The sequence below is a fragment of the Salvelinus fontinalis genome, chromosome 11, assembly GCF_029448725.1.
Source record: "Salvelinus fontinalis isolate EN_2023a chromosome 11, ASM2944872v1, whole genome shotgun sequence".
In the NCBI taxonomy this organism is placed as follows: Eukaryota; Metazoa; Chordata; class Actinopteri; order Salmoniformes; family Salmonidae; genus Salvelinus; species Salvelinus fontinalis.
This window is the reverse complement of record NC_074675.1, coordinates 32,657,430-32,670,714: the sequence shown is the minus strand read 5'-3', so window position 1 is coordinate 32,670,714 and position 13,285 is coordinate 32,657,430.

The window sequence follows — 13,285 nt, the reverse complement described above, 5'->3', positions numbered from 1 at the left end:
TCCACGTTGGGCATTCAACATTCATTCCAAAATCAGATTACATCCTTTTAAACTCACTAACCTCCCAAAATATCCAGATATTGTTTCTTTAATCAGGGGTTTTGGTCATATAAATAGACATGGTTTTAAAAATAGCTTTGGTGCACCGCTGGCTTCTAAAATTAGCTATGTATTCTTAAGGAGGGACCGGTCGAGGTTCATCCATCTATGGGTCTGAACAAAGTTTGAAAACCTCAAAGATTTCCACAGTTTTGTGTTGTTAGTGTAGTGGTGAGTTAGCCTGGCGACACATGCACGCAACACACGCAAGCGTACACACGCATGTACGTCGTCTGGGAAATAAATGTTCATTATTCCACACTACAACCCTTGTACTCCTACCTCTGGCCCTTCAAATTAAGCTTACATAAGGATGTGGAGGACATATTTTGTCCCAAATTTTACCATGTGTGTGTCAGTGTGTTGTAACATTCACTTAATCTCGGAAATAATTGATTCTACATGTTTATGTGGCCGTTTCTCAGTGTATTTCAAACTTTCAAATCAGATAAGGGGTATTTATGAAGTAAAAGTGTGTTTAGGAGATTTCCGTGTACGGTATGTATATAATACCAGAGCGCCATTGAGAAAAGGGTTAGTCAGTCTCCAACCTTTTCTAGCATGAGCGTGATGTTGTGAGCTACAATTTTTTTTCTAACTTTCTAATTGGCTAATTCTTCTCTTCTCCTCTCCCCTACAACTCTTCCTCCAGGTCCTTAGTGTACAAGAGAAAGTAGTGCACTGTTTTCTATCAAAATCCTTGGTTAAAGAATTGTTAATAAACAACTCTAAGGGGGCTCTATAATATCAGCATTGTTTTTTCCCCAAAATTATATTTTCTCAGTTTTATTTTAGTTGGTTTTAGATTTTTTTTGTTTTTCACTCAATTTTTTAAAATTGTTTATCGAGAAACATCAAAATTGAATGTTCTGAGTCCATGTCAATGCTCAAATCACATCAGGAGACCCTTTTCTCTTAGGTCTGGAAGAAAATGAACACATTTTGATTTTTTTTGTGTAATTCACCTTTAATTGCACATCTAAAGAGTGAGGAATGTGCCGTCTAATGTGCGGTCTAGCAATGGTTCTGTAGGCATACTGCTGCTGCTCATTTCATGGCAAAGTTTCCAAATAACAAATAATAGATACAAATTATATACTTGCTCATGATTTACTTCTGCCAAGTTTGACTATTTTGCAGATATCATTTAATTGAGAAGGTTTAAGGGGAAAGTATTTATGTCAACCCACAAGACGATTAGCACATCAACTGGCTGGCTGCACACCGTGTGAGACAAACGCACCACACAGACAGATGGGCAATATTGCTGGAAATGTGGGATAATTCAATGTTGCGTTGATTAGATAGTAGCTGGGAGCTTGCGGTGTCTGATATTTGTTTATGGCAGTTTGCGGTGGAACACTTGGCAATCGCATGTACTTAAAGAATTGCTTGTCGAGCTACTGTTGGAGATCCCTGGTCTAAACACTTGACTTTAGCCTTGTTCCTTACACAATAGTTCACAATAGATTCAGTGTGATTTGTCCTAAATCCTAAATGTTTAATGTCAGTAACCTGGTGGTTAGAGAGTCTGCCCTGAGATTGGAAGGATGGGAGTTCGATCATTGGAGGGATTTTTTCTATTTATTTAACCTTTATTTAACTTGGCAAGTCAGTTAAGAACACATTCTTATTTAGAATGTCGGGAACAGTGGGTTAACTACCTTGTCTATGGGCAGAACGGCCCAACGCTCTAACCCCTAGGCTACCTGCCGCCCCAATTATTATTTCACCTTTATTTAACCAGGTAGGCCAGTTGAGAACAAGTTCTCATTTACAACTGCGACCTGGCCAAGATAAAGCAAAGCAGTGCGACACAAACAACAGAGTTACACATGGAATAAACAAACATACAGTCAATAACACAATAGAAAAGTCTATATAGAGTGTGTGAAGTAAGATTAGGGAGGTAAGGCAATAAATAGGCCATAGTGGCGAAATAATTACAATTTAGCAATTAAACACTGGAGTGATAGATGTGCAGAAGATGAATGTGCAAGTAGAGATACTGGGGTGCAAAGGAGCTTAAAAATAAATAACAATATGGGGATGAGGTAGTTGGGTGGGCTATTATGGGCTATGTACAGGTGCAATGATCTGTAAGCTGCTCTGACAGCTGATGCTTAAAGTTAGTGAGGGAGATACAAGTCTCCAGCTTCAGTGTTTTTTTCCAGTTCGTTCCAGTCATTGGCAGCAGAGAACTGGAAGGAAAGGCGGCCAAAGGAGGAGTTGGCTTTGGGGGTGACCAGTGAAATATACCTGCTGGAGCTGCTATGGTGACCAGTGAGTTGAGATAAGGCAGGGCTTTACCTAGCAAAGAGTTATAGATGACCTGGAGCCATTGGGTTTGGCGACGAATATGAAGCGAGGGCCAGCCAACGAGAGCACACAGGTCGCAGTGGTGGGTAGTATATGGGGCTTTGGTGACAAAACGGATGGCACTGTGATAGACTGCATCCAATTTGTTGAGTAGAGTGTTGGAGGCTATTTTGTAAATGACATCGCCGAAGTCAAGGATCGGTAGGATAGTCAGTTTTACGAGGGTATGTTTGGCAGCATGAGTGAAGGATGCTTTGTTGCGAAATAGGAAGCCGATTCTAGATTTAACTTTGGATTGGAGATGCTTAATGTGAGTCTGGAAGGAGAGTTTACAGTCTAACCAGACACCTAGGTATTTGAAGTTGTTCACATATTCTAAGTCAGAACCGTCCAGAGTAGTGATCCCTGACGGGTGGCAGGTGCGGGCAGCGATCGTTTGAAGAGCATGCATTTAGAGTTACTTGCATTTAAGAGCAGTTGGAGGCCACAGAAGGAGAGTTGTATGGCATTGAAGCTCGTCTGGAGGTTTGTTAAAAGTGTCCAAAGAAAGGCCAGAAGTATCCGGAATGGTGTTGTCTGCGTAGAGGTGGATCAAAGAAACACCAGCAGCAAAAGCGACATCATTGATGTGTACAGAGAAAAGATTCGGCCCGAGAATTGAACCCTGTGGCACCCCCATAGAGACTGCCAGAGGTCACCGGCACCAGTCATACCAAAGACAAAAATTGGTACCAGATGCATCTGCTTGGCACTCAGCATTAAGTAATATAGACTTGGGGTAAGGCACTGCGATAGGCTAGCATCCTGTCCAGGGGGTGTACTTGTACATCAAGCTGCCTCAAGCTAAAGAAAGAGGAGATAGGCTTCTGCTCCTATGAGCCATTCCGTCTCAAGGCTACTTACTTACTTAGCGTGTGTTGTGTTCGTAAATTCATTCTGGAGTGCCAGAGTGCGCCCTGGGCGTTCGGAAATTCAGATAGTTGTCAGATGTGTTGATCAGATGTTCACTTTCGGCGTGTTCAGAGCTCACACTGGAAGCTCTGGCCGAGGAGTAGGGTTGATCCGAGCGTTCTGAACTCACAATGGGAGTCAAGCACCCAAGCTAACTGGCTAAAGTTGGCTAGTTTGCTAGATAATTCCCGAACAAATGAGAGACCACCTTACTCTGACCATTTTACTCAACCCAGCAGAGCTGATTATGACGTTTTCATGTTATCTAGAGCTGTAACTGTTCTGCTGGTAACAATTTCATCGTTTTTTTTACCAACATTTACTGACACCGGTCCTATTCAGCGGGTGTTGCGCATTCAATACTGAACAAAAATATAAATGCAACAATTTCAACGATTTTACGGAGTTCAAATTGTGTTTGTCACGTGCGCTGAATACAACAGATGTAGACCTTACAGTGAAATGCTTACTTACGAGCCCCTAACCAACAATGCAGTTCCAAAAAATACAGATAAGAATAAGAGATAAAAGTAACAAGTAATTAAAGAGCAGCAGTGAAATAACAATAGCGAGATTACAGTGCCTTGCAAAAGTATTCATCCCCCTTGGCGTTTTTCCTATTTTGTTGCATTACAACCTGTAATTTAAATTGATTTTTATTTGGATTTCATGTAATGGACATACACAAAATAGTCACATTTTTTTGTAACCTTTATTTAACTAGGCAAGTCAGTTAAGAACAAATTCTTATTTTCAATGATGGCCTAGGAACAGTGGGTTAACTGCCTTGTTCAGGGGCAGAACTACAGATTTGTACCTTGTCAGCTCGGGGATTCGAGCACCACCAAGCAAGTGGCACCATGAAGATCAAGGAGCTCTCCAAACAGGTCAGGGACAAAGTTGTGGAGAAGTACAGATCAGGGTTGGGTTATAAAAAAAAATCAGAAACTTGGAACATCCCACGGAGCACCATTAAAATCCATTATTAAAACATTGAAAGTATATGGCAGCACAACAAACCTGCCAAGAGAGGGCCACCCACCACAACTCAGGGACCAAGGCAAGGAGGGCATAAATCAGAGGCAACAAAAAGACCAAAGATAACCCTGAAGGAGCTGCAATATTCCACAGCGGAGATTGGAGTATCTGTCCATAGGACCACTTTAAGCCGTACACTCCACAGAGCTGGGCTTTACGGAAGAGTGGCCAGAAAAACGCCATTGCTTAAAGAAAAAAATAAGCAAACATGTTTGGTGTTCGCCAAAAGGCATATGGGAGACTCCCCAAAAATATGGAAGAAGGTACTCTGGTCAGATGAGATAAAAATTGTGCTTTTTAGCCATCAAGGAAAAAGCTATGTCTGGCGCAAACCCAACACCTCATCACCCCGAGAACGCCATCCCCACAGTGAAGCATGGTGGTGGCAGCATCATGCTGTGGGGATGTTTTTAATCTGCAAGGACTGGGAAAGTGGTCAGAATTGAAGGATCAATGGATGGTGCTAAATACAGGGATATTCTTGCGGGATACCTGTTTCAGTCTTCCAGAGATTTGAGACTGGGACGGACACCTTACAGCAGGACAATGACCCTAAGCATGCTGCTAAAGCAACACTCAAGTGGTTTAAGGGGAAACATTGAAATGTCTTGGAATGGTCTTGTCAAAGCCCAGAACTCAATCCATTGGAGAATCTGTGCTATGACTAAAGGATTGCGGAACCCATCCAACTTGAAGGAGCTGGAGCTGTTTTGCCTTGATGAATGGGCAGAAAATCCCAGTGTCTAGCTGTGCCAAGCTTATAGAGACATACCCCAAGAGACTTGCAGCTGTAATTGCTGCCAAAGGTGGCTCTACGGAGTATTGACGTTGGGGGGGGTGAATAGTTTTCTGTTTTTTTGTCTTATTTCTTTTTTGTTTCACAAGAAAAAATATTTAGCATTTTAAAAGTGGTTGGCATGTTATGTAAATCAAATGATATAAACCCCCCAAAAATCTATTTTAATTCCAGGTTGTAAGGCAACAAAATAGGAAAAATGCCAAGAGGGGTGAATACTTTCGCAAGCCACTGTATATACAGGGGGATACCGATACAGAGTCAATGTGCGAGGGCAGTGTGTACATGTACGTAAAGTTATTAAAGTGACTATGCATAGATGACGACAGCGAGTAGCAGTGGTGTAAAGAGGGGATGAGGGGGGCAATGCAAAAAGTCTGGGTAGCCATTTGACTAGATGTTCAGGAGTCTTATGGCTTGGGGGTAGAAGCTGTTTAGAAGCCTCTTGGACCTAGACTTGGCGCTCCGGTACCGCTTGCCGTGCGGTAGCAGAGAGAACAGTCTATGGAGTCTTTGATCATTTTTATTGTCCCCAGCACAAGGTGCACCTGTGTAATGATCATGTTGTTTAATCAGCTTCTTGATATGCCACACCTGTCCAGTGGGTGGATTATCTTGGCAAAGGAGAAATGGTCAAAGGGATGTAAACAGATTTCTGCCCAAAATGTTAGAGAAATACGCTTTTTGTGCTTATGGAACATTTCTGGGATCTTTTATTTCAGTTCATGAAACATGGGACCAAAACTTAACATGTTGCATTCATATTTTTGTTCAGTATTAATTCAGCAGTTGTTCTGCACTCTGGCACACTGAAATCGGAGTAGATAGCCAGAGTGAATTTACGATTGCACCCAATGTTAGCGAGCAGCTTGTTCATGTCGAAAGTAAAATGTCAACATCATGAATTGCACGTAGACTTATGTAATTCCTTTCTTGGAGACCAATTGACCTAATTCTGACCTACAAACAACAACTGGTGAATCCAAGACTTGTTGAAATTCATTATTTCCTGTTTAAGGATGGACAGGACCAATGAATTAAAGTTCTTGGCAGTGCAAACAGTGTAGACACTTGTCTTCCCTGTAGATGACCATTGGCACCTAAATACACTATATGACCAAAAGTATGTACTCGTCGAGCATCTCATTCTAAAATCATGGGCATTAATATGGAGTTGGTCCCCCCTTTGCAGCTACAACAGCCTCCACTCTTCTGGGAAGGCTTTACACTAGATGTAGGAACATAGCTGTGGGGACTTGCTTCCATTCAGCCACAAGAGCATTAGTGAGGTCGGGCACTGATGTTTGGCGATTAGGCTTGGCTCACAGTCGGCGTTCCAATACATCCCAAAGGTGTTCAATGGGGTTAAGGTCAGGACTCTGTGCAGGCCAGTCAAGTCCTTCCACACCAATCTCAACAAACCATTTCTGTGTGGACCTCGCTTTGTGCACGGGGGCATTGTGATCCTGAAACAGGAAAGGGCTTTCCCCAAAATATTGGAACAAAGTTGGAAGCACAGAATTGCCTAGAGTGTCATTGTATGCTGTAGCGTTAAAATTTCCCTTCACTGGAAATAAGGGCCTAGCCCAAACCTGAAATAGCCGAATCCACTAATTTGAAGGGGTGTCCACATACTTTTGTATATATAGTGAATGTGTGTTCGGATGGGTTCTTGTTGCTACAATTCTCCAGGCTTGGCCACTGTATTAGATCTTCAGCGATACATGTGGTTAGGTTGTCTAGAACAGCCATGTTTTTTCTCCTGTCTCCCTCCTTTCTATGTCTGTACATTCGCTCATTCTTTCCTTTCCTCCCTCCTTTCCTCCCTCCCACCCTCCCTCCCTTAAATGTCTGTCTGTTCCGCCATCACTCTTTCTTTTCCTCTCCTTTCTTCTGTGTCTCTTTTCCTCCCTCATTTTCTATATCTGTACCATCTCTCCTACCCTCTCTTTCCCTTTCCTTCAATGTCTGCTCTTCCATCACTCCATCTTTCTCTCCTTCCCTCTCTGTCTCAAACTTTCTCTAGGTTCACTGACTGCGCCTCTATGCGTTACATTCCAGACATTCATTCTAGAACCCCAGGAGATTCTAGGAGGCCAAATTCTAGCTGTTTGTTTTCTGGAAGGACAAGTTCATTCCAATTAATTTAGAATAGAAGACTGTAGCTCAATCCAAACTGTCTCGCTGTGTCTATTACTGTATTGTCAGCAATATTTAATGCTTCAACTCAACTTTAAGCATACATTAGCCTAGATATGAATGTATTTTCTTATAGCTAACATTATGAACTGTTTCACAGGGTTTGAAGCTCATAGCTGCAAAAGATAAAGATGAATTCTAGTCAGAATAAAGGGGTGTGCTGAGCAGAGGGGAATTTTGAGGTAGAGCTATATATTGGTGTGAGACTGCACCAGTGGTTTGGGTTTGAGACACTCCTTTTCAAACACGTGGTCTGAAACGGAGACGGAATGGAGGCACCAGCTGTGTCTAGAGAGAGGGAGAGAGAGAGAGAGAGACTGAAAAAGAAGAAGGATACTCACTGCATGGGATCCACACAAAACTGTCAACCAACTTCGGAGAACTAGACATTACCCATAAAAGGCATTATTTCTGATGCATGGCCTACTGAACCATATTTGTATGCCAGAAAGTATCTTACATTACTTGATGATACATCCACTTGCGTTACATTACTTATAGCATCTTGCATTGCCAAAATCCATAATCTCACATTCAATCTGAAGGGAAAGGCTTGATTGAGGCTACTTGAGCTACGTTTAGCTACGTCTTTTGACCAATCAGATCAGCTCTGAAAAAGATCTGACGTGGACAAAATCTAATGTGATTGGTCAAAAGGAAAAATCTTTGCGCTGCCAGTCTAAACGCAGCCATAGAACTAAAGAAAGTCTTGGATGTAAACTTGGGAATACATTTGTGTGTGTACTACTCAAATTGAGTACTGAGTTGGCATGCAAACAGAAAAGGCTTGACTCCTTCCCCATTCACTTTCATCTAGCTAGAATACAAACACACATAAACAACCATCTACCACCCTCAGAAGATCTCCAATCATTTTCTGGCCTTGTGGTCTCATACCTCCACGTTTGCCATGTTCAAAATAACTGGGAACACGAAAAAAAACAGGCTCTGACTGGGGAAAAAGTTTGTAATTCCAAGTTGGAAACTCTGGCATCTTTCTAAAGTTCTGACTTTCCGACCTAAAGATCAATGACGCCATGATTTCACCTACTTTTTTCCCCAAGTTCCCAGTTGTCTTGAAAGCACCAAGAATTGAACCTCTTCCAGCATCACAGAAGTTATACTTCCTCTCATTCCACCCACAATTTCCTGTTCCTGTTTAACTCTCTTGGATCAATGAACTGCCAATGTCTGTTTGTCTTGACCTGAGATTAAGACATGTCTATTTCTTATATTTTATTACATTTTTACCCCCTTTTTTCTTTCTCCCAATTTCAATTACAATCTTGTCTCATCACTGCAACAGGCTCGGGAGAGGTGAAGGTGGAGTCATGCGTCCTCCGAAACATGACCCGCCTAACCGTGCTCCTTAACACCCGCCAGCTTAACCCGGAAGCCAGCCGCACCAATGTGTCGGAGGAAACACCGTTCAACTAGCGACCGGGGTCAGCCTGCAGGCACCCGGCCCGCCAGAAGGAGTCGCTAGGGCGCGATGAGCCAATTAAAGCCCCTCCGGCCAAACCCTCTCCTAACCTGGATGATGCTGGCCCAATTGTGCGCAGTCCTATGGGACTACAGGCCACACCCGGTTGTGGCACAGCCCGGAAATGAACCCGGGTCTGTAGTAACGCCTCTAGCACTGCAATGCCTTAAACCGCTGGGCCACTCTGTTGCACATATTCATCACATATGCAGGAGAAGTGAGACATATTCATCACATATGCAGGAGAAGTGAGACATATTCATCACATATGCAGGAGAAGTGAGACATATTCATCACATATGCAGGAGAAGTGAGACATATTCTTCACATATGCAGGAGAAGTGAGACATATTCATCACATATGCAGGAGAAGTGAGACATATTCATGACATATGCAGGAGAAGTGAGACATATTCATCACATATGCAGGAGAAGTGAGACATATTCATCACATATGCAGAAAAAGTGAGAGTTTGTTGTCGGTTAGTTTCACCACTTGCATGTTGGTTTCTCAACTCTGTTGCATTTACATTTCCTAAGGTAGATGTTGACATGACTTTTATATCTCTCTTTAACCACAATTGCAAAACACTCACACTTTCATAGGTCAGTTTAAGGAGAAATCTAAACATGAGTCAATCTGTATCTCTAGTGCTAGGACCATGTCCCTCTATGAGAGAGGCAGAATCTATCAACACTTATTTTTAAAGTGACACCAGCGAGTTAAGCCTGTATACACTATAGTAAAAGCACTTTGCCATTTATAGTATCAGTCCTTTCCAGCATTTATTTCGTATACACTAAATTGTACGTTGGCTTTAAAATTAGAGCTGACAGAGATGAGACACATGCACGCACGCATGCACACACACTCACGCAAGCACACACACACACTTAGGGTTACAAGAAAGAGAGCCAAACCAAGACCAATTGCACAGACGATGCAAGCCTTCTTATGTGGGAAGGATCTTTGGCCTCAACTCTCCTCTCCCAAATACATGCTCTATGATCCCCTTGGACATTTTCCACTGACTTCACTGACTTTCCCACCCCATATTAGCTAGCTTGCATTTTAACTAAAATGTCAATTAAGTTTTCTGCCAATTTTCCTTCTGAGTCATAAAATATGGCAGTTTAGAATGCAGAGGATTATCATTCATTGGGCGGATTGTGAAATGAGAAGTGAAGTGATACATTTATTAGATATATCTGTGGTTTGGTGAGCCAAAGTCAACAGTATGGTTGTTATCTGATTATATTTTGTTTCTGTCATCATGGAGATTCTCAGGATGGAGAAAAACAATGTTTTATAATCTGTCAAACCCCTACTATGGTAGTTACCCAGATTAGGTTCAAGTTGTAGTTTAAGTATATTGCATCTAAGTTCATAGATTCAGTATATATAATAATTGATGCTATAAAGTTATAACACCATCCTCCTTATCTTGGCATTGCCCATAAGTTATATTAAGTATACTAAGTTCATTAAAGGTACTCCCATGCGAGACTCAAACATACAAAGTCAATGTTGCAAAAACCATGATCGAACCATCTGAAAACTAGCTTTCCTTCGACACAGTCTGGAAATCAAAATTCTGGAGTTTAGGAATGCTTCTGTAATACTTTATTATATATCCATGACGGAGCAATACACTAAATCACATGGCTCCAACGTCCATATTGGATTCATCAGTTACCCACACAGACTGGGGTTTGAGGTTGGGGCTGGGAAATTGGAGCCCGGTGGCCTCGCTCTGTGCCAAGACTTATAGGAACTGGGCTGAAAGGCTAGTATTACAATGGCCTATATGGGTAATTTTACAGAAGTGGGGCAAATTGGGGGTATCCTATTTTTCCCAAACTTTCAGGATATGTCAGGTAGATATATATACTACTCACACACTTTGTTTGTATTTGCATACCAGATTACATACCACCCCACTGTAATTTATGTAATTTAATGAATGTAATCTGTCAACAAGTTGCAGTAAAGAGAGAACCATTCACAGTAGTTATAATTTTGATTAACTTTCTATTATAGATTCATTAGCAAATATATATTTGCATACCAAATTAACAAAATAGCAAAACATGATTTTTTAACCTGATTTCAAAACATTTACATTGAATTTAGAGAAATATAATCTCTATTGTTCTCTGTAAAATGTTTAATGTTGGTTGTATGAATCTGATTGATTGAATTACGTATGCATTTCATTAATTATGTTTTTAGATGTTTAGATTATCACTTTACCTATCTTTATTTAGGCAAAATAAGAGATAAATGGAGGACTCATCATGGTTATTACCAGTTTTAGCATGGACATTGCAATTGAGGGCTTCCACTATTTAAAAGTAGTCAACTGGATGGGGATTCCTATGGGTTGGGAGTGATCAGCCAATGATCAGAGAGCATTGTCTTCTTCAAATTGGGTTGTCTATGGTTTGTAAACCAAAGACTAAGGAAATATTCAGGAGCCAAGACCAAGATTTATACCAGGACATTGGTCCCAATATCCAGACCCAGTGAGTTGAGACCATGACAGGTTAAAGACCGAATGAATGTGGTTGAGTGATCTCAAGACCAATGCAACTAGATTAAGAGTCCATGGGCCCTTTCTTCAATTGTAAGAAACTCAAGTAGAGTAAACTTGTTTACAGTACAGGAGAGTACAGTACATTACAGTACAGTGCCATACCGTACAGTATAGCACATTATAGATATCTATGTTTTGGCCAAATAGATGTTTGGGCTCTTTGAGGGTTGGAGCCCCCCTGGTGGCTATGTATCTAACTCAAGACTCAAGACTTTTTCCGGAAGTGTGCACTTGTCCACTACCTACAGTTGAAGTCGGAAGTTTACGTCAAAACTCGTTTTTCAACCACTCCCCAAATTTCTTGTTCACAAACTATAGTTTTGGCAAGTCGGTTAGGACATGTACTTTGTGCATGACACAAGTAATTTTTCCGACAATTGTTTCCAGAGATTATTTCACTGATAATTCACTGTATCACAATTCCAGTGGGTCAGAAGTTTACATACACTAAGTTGACTGTGCCTTTAAACAGAAATGTCCTCTGGTCTGATGAAACAAAAATACAACTGTTTGGCCATAATGACCATCGTTATGTTTGGAGGAAAAAGGGGGAGGCTTGCAAGCCAAAGAACACCATCCCAACCTTGAAGCACGGGGTGGCAGCATCATGTTGTGGGGGTGCTTTGCTCCAGGAGGGACTGGTGCACTTCACAAAATAGATGGCATCATGAGGAAGGGAAATTATGTGGCTATATTGAAGCAACATCTCAAGACATCAGTCAGGAAGTTAAAGCTTGGTCACAAATGGGTCTTCCAAATGGACAATGACCCCAAGCATACTTCCAAAGTTGTGGCAAAATGGCTTAGGACAACAAAGTCAAGGTATTGGAGTGGCCATCACAAAGACCTGACCTGACCTCAATCCTATACAAGGAGGCCTACAAACCTGACTCAGTTAAACCAGCTCTGTCAGGAGGAATGGGCAAACTTATTGTGGGAAGCTTGTGGAAGGCTACCCGAAACGTTTGACCCAAGTTAAACAATTTAAAGGCAATGCCAAATAGTAATTGAGCGTATGTAAACTTCTGACCCACTGAGAATGTGATGAAAGAAATAAAAGCTGAAATAAATAATTCTATCTAGTATTATTCTGACATTTCACATTCTTAAAATAAACTGGTGATCCTAACTGACCTAAGACAGGGCATTTTTACTATGATTAAATGTCAGTAATTGTGAAAAACTGAGTTGAAATGTAGTTGGCTAAGGTGTATGTAAACTTCCGACTTCAACTGTATATGGTGGTCCTCTGTAGCTCAGTTAGTAGAGCATGGAGCATGTAACTTTTAACTACATCTCTACTGTGTCAATTGTTTCGGTTGAGACCATTTCGGTTTGCACAATTTTGACTTATTTTGAACTTTAAATTATCTAAATAGCTAGCATGTGGCTGGCTATCTTTCATTTGGACAGACATCCCAGCAAATACTACCGTTCAAAAGTTTGGGGTCATTTAGTAATGTCTTTGTTTTTGAAAGAAAAGCCCACTCCTCTTTCTATTCTGTTTAGAGCGAGTTTGTGCTGTTCTGTGAAGGGAGTAGTACACAGGGTTGTACGAGATCTTCAGTTTCTTGGCAATTTATCGCATGGAATAGCCTTCATTTCTCAGAACAAGAATAGACTGACGAGTTTCAGAAGAAAGTTATTTGTTTCTGGCCATTTTGAGCCTGTTTTGAGCCTAATCAATTTTGAGCCTAATCAAACCCACAATTGCTTGATGCTCCAGATACTCAACTAGTCTAAACAAGGCCAGTTTTATTGCTTCTTTAATCAGAACAACAGTTTTCAGCTGTGCTAACATAA